The following is a 23350-nucleotide window of genomic DNA, read 5'->3' as shown; positions in this document are numbered from 1 at the left end:
TATATATATATATATATATATATATATATATATATATATATATATATATATATATATATATATATATATATCTGTTTAATGGAGGGAAGATTTTATCAACATATTTCTTAACAAAATAGATTTAATAACTCTATTTATCTTTCCCATGATAACAGTACATAATATTTGACTAAATATTTTTCAAGACACTTCTATACAGCTTAAAGTGACATTTAAAGGCTGAACTAGGTTAATTAGGGTAACTAGGCAGGTTAGGGTAATTAGGCAAGTAATTGTATAATGATGGTTTGTTCTGTAGACTATCTAAAAAAATATATAGCTTAAAGGGGCTAATAATTTTGACCTTGAAATGGATTTTAAAAATTAAAAACTGCTTTTATTCTAGCTGAAATAAAACAAATAAGACTTTCTCCAGAAGAAAAAAATATTATTAGACATACTGTGAATATTTCCTGAATCTGTTAAAACATCATTTTGAAAACATAAAAAAAAAAAAAAATCAAGGGGGGGCTAATAATTCTGACCTTAACTGTATACACACACACTGGTAGAGCTGACTGATGTCATGTATAAGCCTTCCAAGAATCCCTTGTTTGTGTTTCCTACCCAACCAATAAGTCCATTCTATATATATTAGATGGTTTTTCAGCGACTTTTCTGTCCGGTTTGCACGCAGTCTCCATACTTCCCTTTTGTAGTTTGCCTATGCCTTTTCAATGTATTGTGTATGTACCCGTGATGATGGAATAACAAAACTAATGCTGTAGTTCACTGTGTGATGTAGGTATCCTCTCTGAAAAACTTGAGTGTGCACGCCATTCATCACTATGAATGATGCTGCCTTTCTTGAAATGTTTTGCTATGATTGGTATAAGGGTCTTCTTGTCCCGTTTGTCCACCAGCTGGAAAACAGGTTTTCGGGAAGGCAAAATTTCAACCATTCCAAATAACCAGCATTTCCTTTTCCACAGACCTCCAAAACGCCCTCTGCCATACTGAAAAAATAGAAAAGAAATTTAAGTTAAACCTTTTCAAAAACTCTGAATAGTCAAAAGCCATGCAGCCTTAAAATAAAGTCAAATATTGTGAGTCTATAAAAATACTTGTGGCAATTTAATTTGTTAGAGCAATGGAGCAATGTTAATTTTTTTTATCTACATGTATAAACACTACACAAATTCCATTTAAAAAATTGCATACTTTTCCTGAATCAAATTTTCAGACTTGTCTAGGGATTTTTCACTCTGTAATTAACTTTAAAAAAAATGCTGCATTATTAGTTAGAATCTCTTGGCTAAATTCTTGTAGTTAAACTATAGCTCATTTACCACCAAGTTTAAGTTCAAAGCACACCATTTTGTTAAACTGCAATGCTAAAATGGTGCAAATTCATTCATTCTTGTCATGACAATTTTAATTATCAAACTTTAAACCCTACAAAAACAGAAGGGATGTTTATGTACAAATTACTAGGCAACAGATTTAAATTCCTCTCACTTGTATTCACTGGCTGTTAGCAATCGGAAACTGTTTAATAAATATTTATAAATAAAAGTTTTATCTTACGCATTAAAATAAAGCATTTTGTTATCATGTTTAAAAACATTACATATATTACGATATTACATAATTTACTTACCCACATTAAGTTGCAAACTCAAAGGCTTTTGGTCATCCTAAATTTTAAAATAACTATGGTATATTTTAGGCACTTCTCTAATACTTCATAACAAAAATATTTTATGTGTTCATAAGATTAATTAATTTACCAAAAATGGGTTGCAGCTGGAAGGGCTTCTGCTGCGTAAAAACATGCTGGATAAGTTGGCGGTTTATTCCGCTGTGGAGATCCCGGATTAATAAAGGTACTATGCCGAAAAGAAAATGAATGAATGAATTAATTTCTTTTAGATTTGGAATGAGATTAGGGGTAACAGTTACCTCAAAAATTTTAATCGTCTTTAAGCTGCTACTACTATAATATACAGTAATATGAAGTATCAAATACATTTCAGTAGTTCAGTACTTTCTCCTTGTGTCATTCCATTGTTATTATCCACTTATGTAACTAATATATATGTAAATATATATATATATATATATTGATTCATTCATTCATTTTCGTCGGCTTAGTCCCTTTATTAATCTGGGGTCGCCACAGTGGAATGAACCGCCAACTTATCCAGCATATGTTTTACGCAGCGGATGCCCTTCCAGCCACAATCCACCCATTCACACTCATACACTACGGTCAATTTTAGCATAGCCAATTCACCTGTACCACATGTCTTTGGACTTGTGGAGGAAACAGGAGCACCCAAAAGAAACCCACGCAAACACGAGGAAAGCATGCAAACTCCACACAGATATGCCAACTGACTCAGCCGAGGCTCGAACCAACCCCCTTCTTGCTGTGAGGTGAACATGCTACCCACTGCGTCACCTATATACACGGTTAAAGTCAGAAATATTAGCCCCGTTTATTTTTTTCACCAATTTCTGTTTAACAGAGAGAATATTTTATCAACACATTTCTAGACATAATAGTTTTAATAACTTATTTTTAATAACTGATTTATTTTATCTTTGCAATGATGACATAAATAATAATTTACTAGATATTTTTCAAGACTCTTCTTACAGCTTAAAGTGACATTTAAAGGCTTAATTAGGTAAATTGGGTTAACTAGGCAGGTTAGGGCAATTAGGCAAGTTATTGTATAATGATGGTTTGTTCTGTAGACTATCAAAAAATAAAAAATAAAAATACATATATAGCTTAAAGGGGCTAATAATTTTGCCAATAAACTGTATTTTAAAATATTAATAACTGCTTTTATTCTAGTGGAAATAAAATAAATAAGACTTTCTCCAGAAGAAAAAAAATATCAGATATACTGTGAAAATGTCCTTGCTCCTTTAATATTTCAAAAAGAAAAAAAAAATTCAAAGGGGGGCCAATAATTCTGACATCAACAGTATACATATTTATATTATGTATATACACACAATGGTAACATCATATCCACTTGTCGCATATGGAGACCTTGTGAAATCTAAATAATGCAATGTTATATTACAGTAAAAAAAAACTGAATGAAAAAAATGTATACGTAGAATACTAGAGAACAGGCTACTAGAGATCATAGAAAATATGCTGTAGAGATCATATGAAAACTTGCCTGTAAATACACTTCATCCAACTGAAATGACTTGCATGGGAATGGAAAAATATAGACTTCGTCCTTACACTTTTCCAAATTCGTCTACATGACTTCTTTCACTGCCTGCAAATAAGTAGTAAAGTTATTCATAAACATGTATTACCTTTGGCAATGCAAACAAACAAACACACAAACAAATAAATAGACAAGTTAAAATAATCTGTCTCAATTATAGTCATCTTATTTTAAGTTTGAGAACTGCTTCTATATTGAATAAAACAATGGTTTAAAGTAATTTAAAAGTTGAAAGCATTGAAAGAAAATCAAATTTTAAAAGGTTTTAAACATTTACAGTACTATAAGAGGGTGAAACTTGTAAGTGCTTAAAATAATTGTTAATCTTGAAGCAAATATGCTATAATAGCCCAATAATAACTTACTTTTATTGATGTTATTTTCTGAATAGGATATGGATAAAATAAATATAATATACTTACCAGATGTAGCGGTCTTTACAAGATGTCACAATTTTCATGCTTTTCGTTGTCTTTTTCTTTGCATTCACTGTATTAATTTCAGACTTGTTTCACTAATATAAACTGTCTCAGAGTTATCTTAACAAAGTGCTCATCTACACATCTGATTAAACCTATTATTTTTTACTAATTTACATTCGCGAAAATACATTACCTAAACTGCTACAGCAGAACTCATGAATTTAGATGCAGCATAATGCTCTGTTGGCGCGGAAAAGACAACTCCGGAAATGGGCGGGACTTGGAGGCCCAGATATTTAAAATTATTATGTTCTTTGCGGTTTGAATTTATAATATTAATCTAATGAGAAATCTTCATGAAGTTTATTATTTTTATTATATTTATATCGGCTTTTAAAGTCATTGGTCCCAACTGTTTGGGGTACTAACTTATGTCGATGTCACAGGGTACCTGTTACATTTCTAAGCGCTGTCATCACATAGTCATTTCCGATGATTCAAAAAACTTTATTTAATAATTTTTTAAATGTTAGCTGGACCATTTTGATTTGTACATGATATAGCTAGATGTAATATGACTCGTTTTTATAAAATATGAGTGTTTTTAATCTTTCCCATAAAACTCGACTTCAAATTATGTACAGCTAAGCGCCCTCTACAGGAAAACTACATAAAAGGCGCTTAAAAAGGATTGCCGCCTAAATAAAGCTCCCTTAACAAAAGGAACGCAAATTTGTTCTCCGTGATCAACCCAAATGCAACTACCGTGGAAGAAAAGGTACGTGTGAAGTTTTGACCAAATGTTACTTGTGATTTTACTGTGTTACTGTTTCAAGTAGGCCCAATGGAAAGTGATCAGCTCGCATCAACATAGTTTCTTAGATCCATTTCAACTTAGCCTGTATAGTAGTTAGTTGTTATAAAACTCGATTTAAAAAGCATAATTCTGTTTTCAAGTTCAGATGGAGTGATAAAGGCAAAAACAATTTACTTGGCCACTTAATCACCATTTGTCATGAAAACTTGTATAAATTTCAAGAAATTTTGCATGTTTTAATAATGTGTCTTTAGACTAGGTGTGTATTACATGCTTAATAATCAATTTTTAGACTGTGTGTGTGTGGGCCTATTATTATTTAAAATAAAATATTAAAATAAAAATGATTATATTATGTAAAAAATATAATATAAAAATAAAACCAAAAAGTAAATAACTGTTTTGTCTGACAAGTTTTCAGGACATAGCAAATTTCAGCACAACACTAACTGACTAGTCTCACTCACACACACACACACACACACACACACACACACACACACACACACACACACACACACGTGTACACACTCTCACTAACACACTCACTCTTGTACATGCTCTCTCTCACACACACCTACATTCTATCTCAATTCAAGTCAGAATTACTTTTTAAGCCTGACTAAATGATACAATGTTGCCAACACAAACACATAGACATCTCACAGACACATGTACATGCTCTCACTCACACACACACTTCTACATGCTCTCTCAAAAACATGTACTGGCTCTCTCTCTTACACACCCTAGCACATGCTGTCTATCATACACACACACGCACGCACGCACACACACACACACGCACACAAACAAATGTGCATGTTAATGATACTTATTTCTATAATTTTACGTGCTCATTAGGCTTACGATAGGTGGTTGCATTGTGATTATTTGGTCATGAAGGTATTAATGTTTTAAATTGTTTTTCAGCTGTTCTTGATGTCATACATTGCTACAAAAGGCTTTTGAAGTGGACAAGACGTGGACCAACCATGACCAGAGCGTTTCAGAGAGAAGGTGTCTCTCAAAATGCAGTGGCTCAGCTTGCTGCAATTGCAGAGCTGTACTTTGCTAACAGGGAGGGATTTAACAGCATCAGCTTCACACCAGGGCAATTAACAGTTCGCTCAAAAGTGTAGAGAGTTCATTTTTGGAGATTTTTGCATAAATGTTGTATCAATAAAAAGGAAGGGTTCACTTTTGTCTTTTTATCTGAATAAGTGATTAGAGTAGATTTGCTATGTCACTTATTGTTGCCATGTTTATTGTACAGTATGTTTCTTTGTTCAATAATGCTCCTGTTTACTGTTGGTAAAATGTAGAAGCAAAAACTTACAGCACAATAAACTTAGCTTATAATGGCAAAAAAAAAAAAAAAAAAAAAAAAAAAAAATATATATATATATATATATATATATATATATATATATTTAAATCAGATGCAAAAACTATTAAATTCCGACTAAATTAATTAATTTTCTTTTCACCTTAGTCCATTTATTAATCTAGGGTTGCCACAATGGAATGAATCATTCCATGTTTTACACAGCAGATGCCCTTCAAGCTGCAATGCATCACTGGGAAACATCCAAACACACACATATTTGAGCCTACTCAATTTACCTGTACCGCATGTCTTTGGACTTGTGGAGGAAACCGGAGCACCCGGAGGACACCCACGCGAACACAGGGAGAACATGCAAACTCCACACAGAAATGCCACCTGACCTAGCTATATGGTGCCTGCATTGTCTTGCCTGCAGCAAGAAAGTCACTGGTTCGAGCCTCGGCTGGGTCAGTTGGTGTTTCTGTGTGAAGTTTGCATGTTCTCCCCATGTTCGCGTGGGTTTCCTCTGGGTACTCTGGTTTCCCTGACAACTCCAAAAACATGTGGTAATGCCTAATATCCGATGTCAGAAAGTGATTCATTTTTTTTATTGTTATATTTTTGGTATTTGTTATGCAGCAAGCCCAGAGATTGTTGTGTACACTATGATTTTATATAAAATTGACTTTAATGTGTGATAGGAATAAAACGTGATCATAAACGAATGATTTCTCCACTCAAATGAATGGCGACTTGGACCCGGAAACAGTATTACATATGTCATCACTTAACAAGCGGATATGGTTTTGCATCTAAACTCTTCAAATGTAACAATTGTTTTTAGTTGTCCTGAAGTTAGTTTTCTTTAGCTTAATTATCTGGGCTGTTATTTTTTTTTTACAGCAATACATTAAAAGCAGTTGAACGAACTAATGACTCTGGTATTTATTTCATGTTTTTGTATGTGTGGTACTGTTGTGTCTGTCTTCAAATACTTGCACCAGTGTTGCTACTACCTGTCTGTTGACTATCTGCTGAACATTTACAGAATAGTAACCATGCTGTCTGTGATGTTGGCTCCTTACAGCCATTCAACAGCATTTCTTAGGTTTTCACTTCATTTTGATGGGCCTAGTGTGACAACAGATGAGCAGATAAATGTAACTTAAAGTAAACTAACTGTCTACTGAAAGTTAGGTTAAATGCAACGAATAGTTAGTTGAACACGTTAGCAAATACATGTATGAAATTTGTACCTAACCCTAACTTTATATTTGTTTAAAGTTCATTTTAAATTATGTTGCGTTGCTACTTATAGGCATCTGAATGTTTACTGAAGGTCTATTCATAAACTGATTAGCAACTACATGCAGACACTGACAACAAAAAAATCTTGATGGTAAATGTACTAAAAAATTGTTGAAGATTTGTTGCATATCTACTAATACACTGTAATACACTACAACCTAATTTGGTAGCACGTAACTTATCAAAAGTTTAATAAATGTTGAGGATTTGTTGCATATCTACTGATACTCTGTTGAACATCTTTTGAAGATTTGTTACATATTTACTGATACATTGTTGAACATCTAGAACCTTAATGCTGAGGATTTGTTGCTTATTTACTGATACTCTGTTGAACATCTGTTGAAGATTTGTTACATATCTACTGATACATTGTTGACCATCTAGAACCTATATTGGTGACACTTAACTTACCCAAAGTTTAATAAATGTTTACATGTTGTAGACATTGTAATGATTGCCTAGAAACATTTAAAAAACAATCTACATATACTACCTAGATGAGAGTAAACAGATAAGAACTTGAAAAGTAACTTATGGTCAACAGACAATCTAAAGGGGGACCATCAATATAAAGTGTTACCCCAATGGGTTATGTTTTGTAAACTTTGTATCTCATTTCTGACTTTTCTTACCTGTGTAACCTCTCTTATAACCTGCATGTTTCCTTTAGGCCTTTGTAAAGCATAAATATTGTAAGGATATGAAAAATTATGTTGATGTACTTTAAACCCCCCATGTTTGGTACCGATGGGTTTCTGCTGACATCTTACAACACATGATGCATAGAGCAAGACCATAACTCACATTGCTTTATTCATTAAAGCCCTGTATTAAATGCCTGTCCGCATGCTTAAGGCGGACACTTAAATTTGCATACGAGCAGCCTCGAGACAAAGGAAGGTTCGCGTGCAAACTTTCCCCTGAAATCATTGGTCAGAATGCTGTACGGGTTGTCACGTGACCCGCAGGTATAACCAGACCTTTTGCCAAACATCTGGGCAGAAAGAGAACGTCCTAAAAAGGAACATCATTGACGGTGGTCCCTTTAAGGGCCACACGGCTCTTCACAGCCGCATGGACTTTCCCGCCACGTTTTCTTTATTTTCCGGCAAAAGTAAACTCAGTTTAAAGTTGCGATCGTGTTCGTCCGAATTGCATTACAAACTCCATGCATCAAGAAGGACATCAAAAGGAGTTTCATCACGACGGAAGAGAGACGCATAAAAGAGACCTCCAGACATGAAAGACCAGGTGATTTTAGTTATGCGATTAAGCTGTGCCCCTTTTATCAAAAAGGTCTTTTTTATAACCTTGGTGGTCCGTAATGGTGCGTGTGGAACTGAAAGTTTTGTCACTCTTTTATCTGAAATCTATATTTCCTAGCTTTACTATTTCTCTTTGCTGTTACACGTTCTATAGACCCGATATCTCCACGTGGTTTACCTTTGTTTTGTGTTTAATGTATGTTTGTGCGTTTGTTTGTTCGTTACGTCTGACTAGTCAATAAATTCCATTATAATCAAATGAATTGTATTGTTTGCCTCACGAGAAAATGTCACTGAAATACAGATTCCCCTGCCTAGCTATTATAAGTTGTTTAAAACTTTTGAATGATTAATCTACTTCACAAGAAGTAGCAATTAAATTCCCTATTTCTAAATGAATAGATTACCGTGTCCGCTCGGAAGAGCGGCGGCTCTGCTTGTGTTCGTTTGGTCAAATTAACAATAAATTGATCCGGAATATTAATGGTTAATAATAATTCGTTATTGTTGATAATTAATATTCATAATCTGGGAATCCGCTCGGTCGCGCGAGCATGATCATATAGCTACAATCATATGTTTGTTTGACCAAACTGACTGAAGCTTAAGCCGGAATATTAATAATTAAGAATAAACCGTTATTGTTGATTATTAATATTCATAAAATGAGCTAATTTCATGTTACAATGTTGTATTACGTTTCTTTGTTTATGTTACTTGTAGGCAAAAAACTGAAGAGTCACAAGAGTCATAATAACCAGAAATATGTTGCCTTTCTTTGTTATAAACTGCATTATGGTATGTGCTGTTATGCTTTTTTGTGTGTTTTTCTGGTCAGTTTGGATGTTACTTTGGACTTATGGAGAAATAACACAATAAATATTTGTAAATGTAACCTGTTTTGAGTAATTATTTAATATATATCTAAGAACAAAAATGTGATTATATTAAGCAAATAACAAAAACATTAGAAATGAGTAAAGTTTATGTAATATACAAGCATAAAACAGAGTACAGCAGTTGTCATAAAATTTATTTAATTCAATTCACATGTAATCTGAACATAAAGAGGTTAAGCTTAAACTAATGTTAACTTTTACGTTGGATTTATGTAATTAAATTGGATGAAAAATTGACATCCAATTGAATTACATAAAGTTAAACTTTTTGGGTTAAATTTTTTTTTTTGAGTGTAGGCTGCTTGGCTGGTTTTAACTGGTTGACCAGCCTGGTTTTAGAGTGGTTTTGACCATTTCCAGGCTGGTTTTCTGCCATTTCCAGCCTGGTCTTAGCTGGTCAGGCTGGAAAATTACCAGATTAATCCAACTAAAACCAGCTTGACCAGCCTGGTTTAAGATGGACATAGCTGGTTTTGGCTGGACTCCCACCCTGGCTAGGCTGGTCAAGCTGGTTTTAGCTGGTCATCTCCCAGCCTGACCAGCTAAGAACAGGCTGGAAATGGCTGGAAACCAGCCAAAACCCCTCTAAAACCAGGCTGGTCGACCAGCTAAAACCAGCCAACCAGCCTAGGCTGGTTTAAGCTGAATTTTTCTGTAGGGCAGCAGTAGGCTACATAATAGCATATGTCTATATGCATGGTCCTGTGTGTTTTTTCATTTACTCTCCGACCGATCTGTTGGCATCGTGCAACGAGTGGTCTCCGTTAATAACTTGTTATAAAATTTGTTTTATAACATCCTCATTTAGATAGACGCAGTCAAAAATTCACCCCAAATGCTCTGGAGAGACCTAAATCATATACATTTTTCCTTATAGGCTTTATGACACTTATTTCATATTTAAGTGATCTTAAGGAAAGTGTTAAGTATTTCAGCACATAAGAGCAAGTAATAAAATATATTTCAGCAGCTTTTTACTAATAAAACTCCTCATGTAAATTTCATTTTTCAATTTAAGCTTGTCATATAAAAACATCAACACTTGTTTGGGGACACAGAACACACTTAGTTTTACAGTTTTCCCCAATGAGTTTTTAAAGTGGCACTGCACAGCTGGATAACAGAAAAAAGGTTGCAGTTTCTGCTTTCACTCTCCCCAAAAATGCTCTGTTTTCACGATTTGATTATAAGCATCGTATCCAAATACTTTAAAAATAATATTTTTAAACCTTCTCTGGTGTTTGATTTTAGAAAATATCTAAAATCTTTTTTTTCAGATAGGCCTTTACAGAGATGTATAGTAACGAAGTAGAACTACTTCACTCCTGTACTTAAGTACTAAAAGGCAGTATCTGTACTTTGCTGAAGTATTGTTTTTTTCTCCTACTTCCACTTTTACTTAAGTACATATGGGTGTCCCGCCATGGGTGAACAGCGCTTATATTTCGAAATCCCTTTGTGTTGAGGACAATAACCAATCATAGGTGTGTAAGACCTCGCCTGTCAGCACTCAAAAAGCAGGCGGGATAATATTGCCATTAGTTTATTTGCTGTAAATGCTCATGCTGTCTTCTATGCATGAGTTTTGTTTGATACATTCAGAAAGAGTGTTTTCTTTGAGCAGGTCAAATTCAGGGCACAGTTCGTATATCTGACTGCTGTATTAAAGAACAAAATTGTATTACAAATAACTATTTAACTGTCACACCAAGACAAAAGCAATATAATTTTTTTGATTGCATTTCGTAACTCCTAATGTCGCTAGTTAACACAATCAATGCATTTTTTTTTCCAACATATCCCATAATTTCTAAAATATCAGCCTCTACCAAATTGTTGAGAAGTTGGTGTATGGTAAAAGTACCATTAATAAATAATAAATAATTAATAAATAAATAAATAAAAACCATCCAAAAAAAAAATTTTTGAATACAAAACCATAGCCATAAGCCATTAAATATTTCAGATTTTCATTTAACACAGTAATATACATGTTTTCCTGTTTTTTTTAAATCAAGTGAATTACAGTTTTTCTTGTTTGCTTTGACCTGGTTAAAGACACTAGGTTCCACTTCATTTTCATTATCACTATCCCAGCAGAGCAGAAGACCGGTCCTGCAAATGTGTAAACCCTTTCTCATTGGGTTGACACATGTTCCCCAACATTTTTCAAAACAGATAACACAGATGTCATTCAAGCAGTCCAAACTTCATTGTTTTAGCTATGGTAACCAAACAGAAACTGTCTATTCCTAGCCGTTAGAAACGTTCGAGGTTACAGAAGTAACCCTTCGTTCCCCGAGAAGGGGAACGGAAGTGCTATAGAGTGGATTTGATTTGAAATCCACAAAATCCCAGCATATAAGCACACCTGGAGCATGCAAACGCCATCCTTTTAAGCTGAAGAGACTTTCAAACAGCTAAGGGACAGTCATTATGGTGACGGAGTATAGCACTTCCGTTCCCCTCCTCGGGAAACGAAGGGTTACTTCTGTAACCTCGAACGTTCCCCTTCGGTTGGGGAACTTCAGTGCTATAGAGTGGATTTAATTTGAAATCCACGAAATGGAAGAACTATGGAAAGCGCCATAATGATTGCACCTTACCAACGCCCCCGATGACGGGATAGTCAAGCAAGCGTGACGCACCCACATCATGGGAGGCGCGGTCCTCCAACCTGTCCCTGGCCCTAATTTATCCTACTTCAACAGAAGTCTTACGGATTTAGATATATTTTTTGAGAAGTCGTGAGCATCTAGATAATTCTAGGAAAATACGACAGTACGTTGGGAAGCGTGCAATCCCGATAGGGAGGACGCTGCAGAGGCCATCCGTTACCCAAGGGGGGATAGATGGCAGAATTTACATATGGACTAGCCCTATAAAGGGGGAGTACGCATAGCAAAAGAGTGGTTAGTGGAGAGGGAAGACCCAGGGGGGGGACTTAACCGTGGCGGAATAAGCATATGGGATTGCCTAGTGGGGATCACGCATAACAGGCACCTATACCCAAAACGCAGGCTGACCAGCGGGCAGACCTACAACGTAGTGGGCCAGCAAGTGACTCCTCCGCTGAGTCAGTGCTGGGGGCCACGGAGGAATCTGCAGGGCTCACCTGATGGGGAACTTTACTGACAGATAAAAAGGCGCACGTATCTCCGTGTTAGGAAAAATGGTGCAGCAAGCGTGTCTCAACACCATACCGAGTTGTTTCCTCAATCACCAAAGGGTTACCTAATACCCTTGAGGAAACCGGCTCCACTCCCAGATTGTAAAACCTTGCAAATATGTTGGGTGTCGCCCAGCCCGCAGCTCTACAGATGTCTGTTAGAGAGGCAGCGCGTGCACGCGCCCAAGAGGATGCAACACTCCGAGTGGAGTGTGCACGCACTCCCAAGGGACACGGCTGACCTCGACTCGAATAAGCGGGTGAAATGGCATCCACAATCCAGTGGGATAATCTTTGTTTCGATACGCCACTTCTCTGCTGCCGACCGCCATAACAGACAAAAAGCTGCTCAGATGATCTAAAATTCTGAGTACGGTCCACATAAATGTGCAGAGCGCGAACTGGACAAAGTAAAGAAAGGGCTGGGTCTGCCTCCTCCGGGGGCAGCGCTTGCACGTTCACTACCTGATCTCTAAAGGGGGTGGTAGGAACCTTGGGCACATAACCCAGGCGGGGTCTCAGGATGACGTGAGAGTAATCCGGCCCGAATTCCAGGCACGAGTCACTGACCGAAAATGCCTCCAGGTCCCCGACCCTCTTGATGGAGGCCAACGCAACCAGCAGGGCTGTCTTCAGGGACAGAAATCTTAGAGATACTGATTTGAGTGGCTCAAAGGGATCAGCTCGCAAACTCGTGAGAACGAGGGCGAGATCCCAAGAGGGCATGAGAGGGGGGCGAGATGGATTAATTCGCCTAGCACTCCTAAGGAACCGGATGATGAGGTTATGCTTTCCCATGGTGCCGCCAGCTACCGCGTTATGATAAGCAGAGATGGTGGCCACGTAAACCTTGAGAGTGGAGGGCGACAGCCTGCTGTCCAATTTCTCTTGAAGGAAAGAGAGCACAACACTAATCTGGCAGTTTCGGGGGTCTTCTCTGCGAGAGAGGCACCATTCAGTGAATAGACTTCACTTCAGGGCGTAGGCGTGCCTCGTGGAGGGGGCTCTAGCCTGAGTGATGGTATTAACCACTGCAGTCGGTAGGTTACCTAAGTCTTACTCGCATCTAAGGACCACACGTGGAGGTTCCAAAGATCGGGGCGAGGGTGCCAGATGGTGCCCTGTCCCTGAGAGAGTAGGTCCTCTCTCAAAGGGATCCGCCAGGGGAGGGTCGTCGTGAGGAGTGAGAGCTCTGATATCCAGGTCTGGTTGGGCCAAAGGGGTGCAACTAGCAGAACCTGTTCCTCGTCCTCCCTGACCTTGCACAGTAACTGTGCGAGCAGGCTCACTGGGGGAAATGCATACTTGCGCATGCCCCGAGGCCAGCTGTGGGCCAGTGTATCCGTGCCGAGAGAGCCCTCGGTCATGGAAAAAAACAACTGGCAATGAGCGTTCTCGGGGGAAGCAAACAGATCGATCTGGGCCTCCCCGAATCACGCCCATATCAGCTTAACAGACTCGGGGTGGAGTCTCCATTCTCCAGGGCGTAACACCTGTCATGAGAGCGCATCGGCTGCACGATTGAGCATGCCTGGAACGTGAATGGCGCGCAGCGATTTCAGCCGCGGGTGACTCCAGAGGAGCGAGCTAAAACATGCGGCGAGAGCGCATACTCCCCATGCGGTTGATATACGCCGCCGCCGCCGTACTGTCCGTCCTGACCAGCACGTGTTGCCGCTCCAGCACCGGTAAAAAGCGGTGGAGAGCGAGGAACACTGCCAACAGCTCTAGGAGATTGATATGCCAATGCAACTGGGCACTCTTCCACAGGGCAGCCGTATGCCCGTGACACACGGCCCCCCAACCCGTGTTGGAAGCATCTGTTGAAACAACAACATGGCTGGACTCCTGTCCTAGAGGCACACCGGCCTGTAGGAACGAGGGGTCGCTCCAAGGGCTGAGGGTGTGGCAACACATCGCAGTAACAGAGACCCGGTGTGTGCCTGCGTGCCATGCGCGTCTTGGGACCCGATCATGAAGCCAGTGCTGAAGTGGTCTCATATGGAGAAATCCGAGCGGCGTGACGGCGGCTGCGGATGCCATATGCCCCAGGAGCCTCTGAAAGAACTTCAGTGGGACAACTAGTTTGCTGTCAAGCTCCCTCAGACAGTTCAGCAACAGGCGAGCGCGTTCCTCGGAGAGGTGCGCTACCATGGTGATCGAGTCCAGCTCCATCCCGAGAAAAGAGATTCTCTGCACGGGGGCGAGTTTGCTCTTTTCTCGGTTGACCTGAAGCCCCAGTAGGCGTAGATGCCGAAGCACCTTGTCCCTGTGCACATTCAATTGCTCCCGTGAGTGGGCTAAAATTAGCCAGTCGTCGAGATAATTGAGTATGCGGATGCCCGCGAGCCGAAGGTGCGCTAAGGCACCCTCCGTGAGTTTGGTGAAGACCAGCGGAGACAGAGAGAGCCCGAAGGGGAGGACCTTGTACTGCCAGAAATTGGCGGTGGCGTGGAAGAATGGAGACATGGAAATACGTGTCCTTCAGGTCTATGGCTGCAAACCAATCCCGAGGACGAACGCATTGGAGTATGCGCCTCTGCGTGAGCATTCTGAACGGCAGCTTGTGCAGACAGCTGTTCAAAACGTGCAGATCTAGGATTGGTCGTGACCCACAGCTCTTTTTGGGTACGATGAAGTATGGGCTGTAACACCCACTCTTCATTTCGGCTGGAGGAACTGGCTCGATTGCACCCTTCGCCAGGAGAGCAGCAATCTCCTCTCGCAAGACAGGGGCGGACAAGGGGTTGACCCTGGAGAAATACACGCCCGTGAACTTGGGGGGCCGTTTCGCGAACTAAATCGCGTAACCGAGTCTGATTGTGGGTATGAGCCACCGCGAGGGGCTGTCCCGCGCTAACCAGGCAGGCAGAGCCCTCGCTAATGGAGTCATCGCAACAATCGCTGACGTACCAGCGGTGGGGCAGCGCGGAGTGGGTGTGCTGATCCGGGAAGCACGAGGGTCCCGCGAAAGAGCTGGAGGAGAGCGATTCGCTCTGGCTCCGCACCCTGACTCCGGAGAGGGGGCTGGAGGGCTGAGGGAAGTCAGACTGTCCCCCCAGTGCTCGTGAGCCACTGGCGAAGCACGTAGAATCTGCGAGCTGGAATGCAGCGCGTCCCGGAATGGAAGAAATCTTGCTGTCACATCCGGGGAAGGGGAAAAGTTCTCTTTGATTGATGTTTTGGTGGCACTAAAAAGTACCGTTGTTATCGGGGCCCCGCCCTCCAGCAGGGAAAGAGCAAGTTTCCTCTTCTCCGGATGGCCTGTCTCAGGGATGCTTCGCGGTCCGTTTGCCGGACTTAACGGCGCCCTGGGCAGGGGGGGCTGCCTGCTTTCGGGGTGTATGCCGCGCCCGCTTGGCCGGAGCCGATAGATGACATTGCCCATCACATCCGACTGCTCTTTCACCGCCTTAAATTCCTGGGTGAATTTACCGACGGTGTCGCCGAACAGGCCAGCCTGGGATATGGGCGAGTCAAGAAAGTGAACTTTGTCAACATCGCGCATATCGGCCAGGTTTAACCAGAGGTGTCATTCCTGAACCACAAGTGTGGACATAGTCCTCCCCAGCGCACACACGGCGGACTTAGTAGTCCGAAGAGCATAGTCGGTCGCGGTGCGCAGCTCATGTAATAAGCCTGGGTTAGACCTGCCCTCGTGCAGCTCGGCCAGCGCCTGCGCTTGGTAGCGCTGGTAGGTGGCAATCGCGTGCAAAGCAGAAGCAGCCTAGCCCGCAGCCTTATAAGCTCTGGCCCCGAGGGAGGCAGACAACCTACAGGCTTTGGACGGGAGGCGGGGCAAACCCCGCCACATAGAGGCACCACGCGGACAAAGATTGATCGCAATAGCGCACTCCACTGACGGGATCGCCTCATACCCTCTGGCAGCTCCGCCGTCAAGGGCAGTGAGGGCGGAGGGACACGCAGCACGGGCAGAGAAAGGTGTCCTCCAAGACTGCGTGAGCCTACTGTGCACTTCCGAGAAGAAGGGGACGAGAGGCTTTGAAGGCTTCGCCTTCTGGTCTTCTACGTAGCACTCATCTAGTCGGTCCGGCCGCAGAGCTGGGGGTTGAACCAGCTCCAACCCCACGAAGCAACCCGGGAAAGCACGGCTAACATGTCCGCTTCAGGATCCGATTTGACGGCGCTCACCTGCCCGGAGGGGGCGAGCGGGTCCGGATCCTCATCGGACAGTGAAAGCCCACCCTCCGATGCCACGGAGGACATCTGATCTCCGGTGTCAGCGAGCATGAGAGCTACCATCTGGTTAGACAGATCACTCCCACTGCCCGAAGCTAGGATGGAGCGCCGTGAGGAGCAAGAGGTCCGCGAGCCCATGGGCGGCGGATTATCTCCCACTGGAACCCTCAGATCTGCCCGAGCGCCCGCTGCTTTTTTAGAACAGAAGGCAACTGGGGTGGCTAGCTCTCTTACGAAAGTTAGCCGCGATCTTAACTGTGCAATGGTCATGGCATCGCAATGACGACATGAACCGCCCGTGAGCACCGCATAAACACGCTGGACCCCCAGACATGCAATTCAGTGATCGTGTCCATCATCCGGAGCCAGGAAACCCCTGCATCCAGAAACGCACAGTCGGAGCGCCATCCTAAAAAAGGACGTGCTGCACGACTGTGTTGCTCTTTTAGGAAAGTTTCAACAATATGCACCGCTCTGGAGGACCGTACCCAAAGAACCGCAGGCAAGGGAGAAACCCAGCTCGACCGTCTGCCGCCGCAAAAACCCACTCTGGACCGGGAGACACTCGTTCGCTCTGAAGTGTTGAATAGCAAGAAGAACCCTCATCCACTCACTCAGAAAGGATCTGAAGCGAAAAGGATGGCGTTTGCTCGCTCCAGGTGTGCTTATATGCTGGGATAATTGGCGATGCAGCACACCTGCGCAAGCTTACACTGCCAAATCATTTCATTCATTGGCCCGTTCAATACTCTCCAGACAAGCGGCTTCTGATCCGAATCCTTCCATTCCGTGGATTTCAAATCAAATCCGCTCTATAGCACTGAAGTTCCCTAACCGAAGCGGAACTACCAAGATCAGTATGAATTCACTGAAGCACCGGTTTGACACTCCTTCACCAAATCTTCACCTAGCAATCAGTCTGCAAACATTAAAAATGGTGGAAGGTCTGTGTTGTTCTGTGCCAGCATGGATGGAGGAGGTCAATAGTGGCTATGTCCTATACTCCTAATAGATTTGACTGTATATTGGTATACATGTGTTTTTCTAATATTTACAGTATTTTATATATTTTGTTCTTTTTTCTGCTTTTTAATTTATATATATATATATATATATATATATATATATATATATATATATATATATATATATATAWTTTTTTTTTTTTTTTTTTTTTTTTTTTTTACGTTATTTCAGTTTTTAGCCACAGTTTGAAAAATGTTATGAATTCAATATAAGTTTAATCAAAGCATTTCTTATTCTGGATCCAATTCTTTGCAAAAAGGCAAATTTGACAGCCCAAATAGACTTCACACAGAACTTCACACTGAGTTCTGTATTTTGTTTTTTGTTGTCCATTGTCTAATGATTACAGCTTTTCTTGTTTGCTTTGACCTGATTAAAGAAACTAGGATCCACTTCATTTTCATTTTCACTATCTCAGTAGAGCAGAAGACAAGTCTTGCAAATGTGTAAACCTTTTCTCATTGGTTTGACACATTTTCCTCACCATTTTTCAAAACAGTTAACACAGATGTCATTCAAGCAGTCCAAACTCCATTGTTTTAGCTATGGTAACCAAACAGAAACCATCTATTCCTAACCATTAGACACTACCAAGATCAGTTTGAATTCACTGAAGCAGCGGTTTGACACTCCTTCACACAAATCTTCAAGTAGCAATCAGTCTGCAAACCTTATAAAAACGATGGAATGTCTGTGTTGTTCTGTGCCAGCATGGATGGAGGTCAATAGTGGCTATGTCCTATACTCCCAATAGATTTGACCGTACATTGGTTTAAATGTGTTTTCTTTATATTTATAGTATTTTATTACTTTTGTCTGTTTTTACAGAATTTCAGTTTTCAGCCACAGTTTGAAAATTGTCATGAAATGAATGACAATGATGAATTTTTTAATCAAAGCATTTCAAATTTTGGATCCAATTCTTTGCAAAAAGGCAAATTTGACAGCTCAAATAGAAAGACAACAAATGGCACTGGCAATAGGCTACAATGACAAGCAATGGTGGTGCACTGACTTCTATATTTTGTATTTTGTTGTCCATTGTGTAATGATTAACTGAAAGAGCTCATATACCTGTTTGCAAGTTGTGTTGTTTGAAGGTAAAACTAGCTTTTGTTTCATATTTTAAATGTTTTGACACAATATGTGCCTTTTGCAAGTGTAGCGGAGCGGTAAGTTGGGAGAAAAATACTAAATTAAAGCTGACTACGCCACCCTGATCACAGGGAAATTAACAGGTTCTTTGTGTGAAGAAAAGGCATGAGACGTGAATACCAAAAATACAAAAATACTTTATTTTCCTTAATTATCCAATATAAATCACTTTTAAAAAGCTTGATAGCTGAAAGTAGCCGCACAATCACATAAATAACAACAAGAGGAGGAGTAGAGGCTTACCAGTGGCAGGTAAGCTAGTTACGTAGCACCAAACTCTACAAAATTACAAATGGTCTTACCGCAAGTGCACCACACACACGCACACAAGCATACGTGAGCACACAACACACACACTGCACTCAGTGTCGTATCCCACCACCGCACGATGGACAACTAACGGCCTGCCTGGAAGCCTCAGCTCCTACAAAACAAAAATGACAATTAACAATTGTAAAGTCACAATCTCACACAAAAGAACACAGAAATTCCCCAAGAGAGATTCATAAAAATCTCCTTGCAATAGAAACTCAAAAAAACAGTAATATTAATAATAATAAATCAATTAACTCAAAAAGAATAAATTTCCCACAGGAAGCACAAATCAAACAATGAATTAGGTACAAAAAGAAAAATAATGAAACCCAGAAAGCACAAAATGAATCCACGCACTAAAAATGTATCGGCTACTACTCGTGTGCAAGTACTCCATGTGAAGGCAATTTGAGTCTGTTATTCACAGCACTATAGTAGGCATCTTTACGTTGAGGCTCGCACATTAATCCGGCATCAGAAAAAGGGAAGCACACAGCAAACGGACTCCAAGCAGCAATATGCAGCCGTATCAAATCAGCGATCAATAGTGGTTTAAAAAGAAAGCAGTGGTCTGTAAAGCGGCAGTATGAAGCAGCAGTTTATAAAGCAGCAATATAAAGCAGCAGTCTAGAAAGCAGTCGTCTGTAAAAAAACAGCAATATCACTAATGTTGCTCCCTCGGCGTGCCCACATGCAGTTATTCTTCCTAAAAAGGACAAGACATTAAGTCGCTGGACAGATCGGTGCATAATTCTTAAAAGCGTAACGTACATACCTCTAGTATGCAAGTCACTTAGCAACCCGCGCTCACGGACGCAGTTGTAGATTAAAACACAGCCCAGGAATTACAAAAGCGATCCAGCTGGGGTGACAGCAACACAGGTTACAGCCAATCTGATCCGCAGATGCTAAGAAATTAAATACAGCCAGTTAAAAACCACTACGCAACCCGACGCTAAAGGGAAAGCAAAACAATGTCTACCTGCAGGAACGGAAGGGGCAGAGGCGGGACCAGCGGGACTCCGGTAGTGACGCACAAGCGGTGCTTCAGTACACAACACACACCCAAATCCTGGATGGCCAAAATGGCGTCATGGTGGATAGCCGTGTGATTTTCGTTCTGGCGGTAGTGGTAGTAATGTGATTAATCAGTTAGCATTAATCTTTGTTTTTTGTTCGTTTTCGGTATCTGCTTAATATAGTTTCTGCATTGTTGCACCGATTTTCTCTTAAATGGGAAGGAGAAGACGTGATTTAGCTAAAGTCATGGATGTCGAAGTTGGCGCAGAGGTTGAAGTCGGCCTGAGCAACAGATTCGAGGCACTTGCTGATCACCCTGCTCCCTTTGATCATGAAAAACTTGGTTTGGCGACACCCCTGCCTGCGAGTCCAGCAAAAAGTCCTCCACCTAAAAAACCCAAGAAGAAGCCTGAAATTAGTGGGGAGTTCACCGACATTTTGAATGCCATCCATACATTGTCTGTTAAACAGGACGCTACTTTACAGAAATTGACCGCTATTGAGACTTCGGCTGATGCTACAACGAAAGCCGTCGACAATCTGTCGTTGGAGGTGCATAAGCTTGTTTCTGATGTCAAGGAACAATCGGAAAAAATTTGCAAAATTACAAGTGACATTACAGAGCTTCAGACTTCTGATAAGGATGTCAGATCTCGAATTGAGCAGCTTGAGAGATACAGTCGGCGCTGGTGTTTAAAAGTGCATGGGGTTCCCGAAACCAAGAATGAGAATCTACACCCTATTGTTTTGAATATTCTGGAACGTGTGGCACCTGACATTGGCGGCAAGCTCAGCGATGCATTAGATGTTATGCACCGTGTCGGGAGACGTAACCAGGACGGAGGTCAGCGAAGCATCATTATCAGGTTCTCTACAAGATCAATCCGAGACAACGTCTGGAAGGCGGCGAAGGACAACGCATATTTGAAAGAATCTCGCTTACGCCTTTCAGAAGCATTGATTCCCGTAGATGCTGCTGCGCGTGCAAAGTTATGGCCAATCGTCAAAAAAGCAAGAGAGGAGGGTAAGAAAGCATCCTTCTCTGGTCCCTTTGCGTTCATTGATGGACAGAAGATTGAGGCCTCATAAACTGTAAATTGAATGAAGTCCGTGAGACTTTTTTTTCTTCCCTTAATTTGCATAATGCAGTTTAAATTTATTTTTTATTTTTTGGATACCATGGAAACGTTACCGATTAATCACCTTCTACCCTGTTCAAAGGAGTTTAGTCAGCTTCTTAGCCAAAGAACTCTTACTGTTGCCAGCGGTTCTGCTGGTTTTTGTTGCACTGCATTGAATTCTCTTGTTTGTTATGTGTTCCTTTGAATTTTCTTCGTTTACTCTAGCCTCTCTTAATGTTCGTGGTTTAAGAGATCATACGAAAAGGAAAGCTTTATTTTTGTATTGTAAGCGTACTAATGCAGATTTTATTTTTGTCCAAGAAAGCCATTCTGTTGAGTCAGATAAAAAATTTTGGCAAACGCAGCGGGGAAATGTAATTTATATGAGTCATGGTTCTAACCGTTCAGCTGGTGCTTTAATTTTGACTCACAAATTTAAAGGTGACATTTTAGAATATTTAATATCTGATGAGGGTAGATGGATCGTCTTAGTTTGTAAAATCGAAAATGTGATTTTCATTTTATGTAATGTTTATGGACACAACACAAGAAGCGCCAATGTATTTATGTTCAAACAATTGGGTACCAAACTTATTAATATTCAGAGGCGTTATATTAATGCTTATGTTATTATAGCTGGTGATTTTAATGAAACTCCAGATGACCTTCAAGACAGATTTCCTTCTAGAACAACAACTAACGCTGATAATATTATTTTTTGGTTATGTGAAAATATTTCAGTTGTTGATGTATGGCGTTTTTTCAATAATGACAGGAGTGGCTTTACTTGGTCCAACAAATCTGGATCACTTAAGGCCAGAATTGATCTCTTTTTAGTTTCCCATGCTATTTTAAAAGATGTTTTTTCTGTTAATCATCGCTTTTCTCCGTTTACTGATCACATGTTAATTTATCTGGACCTTAAACAAAATAGGATGCCCAACAATACAAGAGGCTACTGGAAATTTAATAATTCCTTATTGGAAGACACCCCATTCAATGATTATGTATCTCAGCTGGCTAAGCGTACTTTAAGTAATATGGAAAAAGATCCTTGCTCTAGCTGGGAGCTTTTTAAATTTAAAGTTAGAGACTTTGCCATAAACAGGAGCAAACAAATTAAAAAAGAAAAAAATAATGAAGAATTTCAAATTATTCATAAATTAGGTGTGTTAAAGCAGAAAAATAATCTTAGTAAAGAAGATGAGATAGAATATAGCATTTGTGAAGTGAAAATTGAAAATATGTATTCAGAAATTGTCAAAGGTGCTTTCATACGCTCTAGAGCAAAATGGATTGAAAAGGGCGAAAGAAATACTGATTACTTTTTTGCTCTTGAAAAAAGAAACAGAAAAAAAACGTCTCTTTCTTCTTTAAAGGTTGATGGGGTTCTTTGTACAGATCCTAATATTATTTCATCCTTTGTATACAATTTCTATAAAAAATTATATACTTCTGAGTTTTCTCAAGAAAAATGTGATGGCTTCTTTGTATCTGTCCATGATAAAGTTCCTAGTATTAGTGAGGATTTTAAGTTGCTATGTGACGCTGATATCTCTATTTCTGAAATAGAAGGTGCATTAAGATCTATGAAAAAAGGAAAATCTCCAGGTAATGATGGTTTGTCTGTTGAATTTTATTTACACTTCTGGAATATTTTAAAGCAGCCTTTATATTTTATGTTTAAAGATTGTATTAAAAAAACTGAAATGACACCCACAATGAAGCAGGGTCTCATTTCTTTAATTCCCAAATCAGATAAAGATAGACTTTTAATTGAAAATTGGAGGCCGATTTCTTTGTTAAATATAGATTATAAGCTACTTGCCTTAACTCTTGCAATTCGTTTAAAATCTGGTCTTCACAGTATAATTGGTGAAACACAAAATGGTTTTATGAATAATAGACATATTAGCTCTAATATAAGATTAGTACTTGATCTTATTGACTACTCAGAGAACATTGACTCAGAATCTATAATTTTGTTTTTAGACTTTTATAAAGCATTTGATTCATTAGAGCATAATTTTTTATTCAACTCTCTCAGAGCTTTTGGTTTTG

General features: G+C 40.0%; 2 long non-coding RNA genes across 3 annotated transcripts; both read right to left on the bottom strand.

Moving 5' to 3' along the window:
* Positions 1 to 413: 413 nt before the first annotated feature.
* Positions 414 to 3914, bottom strand: LOC137496807 (uncharacterized). Its single transcript, XR_011017404.2, has 3 exons — positions 3662 to 3914; positions 3183 to 3287; positions 414 to 995 (listed from the first exon to the last, which is right to left on the bottom strand). It is a non-coding gene; the product is annotated as an uncharacterized lncRNA (long non-coding RNA).
* Positions 3915 to 18950: 15036 nt separating this feature from the next.
* LOC137489878 (uncharacterized) lies at positions 18951 to 20204 on the bottom strand. 2 transcript variants are annotated; one of them, XR_011009241.2, is made up of 3 exons: positions 20131 to 20204; positions 19924 to 20056; positions 18951 to 19854 (listed from the first exon to the last, which is right to left on the bottom strand). It is a non-coding gene; the product is annotated as an uncharacterized lncRNA (long non-coding RNA). The 2 variants fall into 2 exon arrangements; XR_012391006.1 differs by having other exon boundaries at positions 18951 to 19257.
* Between the last annotated feature and the right edge of the window lie 3146 nt (positions 20205 to 23350).

Source organism: Danio rerio, chromosome 2 (genome assembly GCF_049306965.1).
Source record: "Danio rerio strain Tuebingen ecotype United States chromosome 2, GRCz12tu, whole genome shotgun sequence".
Classification (NCBI taxonomy): Eukaryota; Metazoa; Chordata; class Actinopteri; order Cypriniformes; family Danionidae; genus Danio; species Danio rerio.
Note: the sequence above shows the minus strand (reverse complement) of the source record. Positions and strands in the feature narration are given on the sequence as shown.